The sequence below is a fragment of the Sphaeroforma arctica genome (assembly GCF_001186125.1).
Source record: "Sphaeroforma arctica JP610 unplaced genomic scaffold supercont1.8475, whole genome shotgun sequence".
Lineage (NCBI taxonomy): Eukaryota > Ichthyosporea > Ichthyophonida > Sphaeroforma > Sphaeroforma arctica.
In genome coordinates this window covers 1-1,228 of record NW_014032083.1, presented here as the reverse complement: position 1 = coordinate 1,228, position 1,228 = coordinate 1, and the positions used below count along the sequence as shown (strand labels likewise).

The 1,228-nt window shown below is 43.8% G+C and overlaps 1 pseudogene across 1 annotated transcript; it reads right to left on the bottom strand.

The window, feature by feature from the left end:
- Positions 1–575: 575 nt before the first annotated feature.
- On the bottom strand, positions 576–808 carry SARC_16607 (hypothetical protein; annotated as a pseudogene; the record flags this gene model as incomplete). Its single annotated transcript has 1 exon — positions 576–808.
- Positions 809–1,228: the final 420 nt, after the last annotated feature.

Below are 1,228 nucleotides of genomic sequence, written 5' to 3'. Positions count from 1 at the left end.
ATATGTATATATACCTGTGTCTAGACTGATGCAGTCGCTGTCAATGCCTTCGTTACGTGACATTGAATTCGGTCCTAATAGCGGTACGTTTTGTGGGGAATGACGTTTGGTGGCAGGCCGGCGGAAGCGCCTCCGCCTGTAAAATTAAAATACCAATGTGTGTACTATTATCGAGTGGACAATGACATGCGGGTTGCATCAGACAGTGCTTTGGGTTGATTAGTGGTGTGAACTACTCATGAGTGGGTGTACTATTTAACCGATTTGCGTATTTCTGTGGTGTTAAAGTACATTTGTGAGTCCTTTCCTCAAAAGGAACAAGCTGTGTGCAATGCATCTCGATCCGTTGCACATTGTCGACTAGGCGACGAATATGTGTGTGCGTTGGTTGTAAACATTTCTCCATACATCTAACATATATACAACTCCATACATATATACGCTATATGACTTATATACAACTCTATACATATGAACTCTCCATATAACTATATAAATAACGCATATATGCCGTCTCTTACTTGTTAACTTACATCATACAGTATCACATACATATATTTTGAATATAACCACACCTATTTTTGCGAGTCACTTCCGTTCCAAAAACCTCTTCGTCAACCTGCAATACTTCACGATCTGTCGAGAAATCCACCCATTTCACAACGTCCGGTGAGCCGGGCTCAACTGTACCAATCAGCAGCCGCGGTTTAACGGCGGAGTGATTTGATTGGTCGACAGTTAAACTCACGCTCGTATCTGCAGCTGCGGATCTGGGCGGGTCCTGGTCGCTACCCAGCGCCGTTACCATGCCAACCCTCTGGGCCACATGCACAGCTGTGTGAATGTTGTCTCCTGTCAGCATCACACATCGCACACCACCACGGTGAAGCGATTCAACAGCTCGGTGGGAGTCTGACTTGACTGTTGCGAGAGATGTGGCATAAGCGAAGATATGGCTGAGTGATAGTAGGTATCTTTGTAAGATATATAAGGTAATAGTAGGTAGACAAGCAGTAGGTATCTCAATAAAGAATGCATGTTCTATCCATGTGTTGGGTAGAGTGAATGCCTCGGCATCAGTTAAGTACCGCTACTTTTATTGTATACCATTCGCTGTCGATCGATGTGGATGTACGAGCGGAGAGCCTGTTTTAACAGTTGAGATATCATCAAAGACATGGCTGCGATATATATATATATATATGTGTGTGTGTGTGTGTGTGTGTGT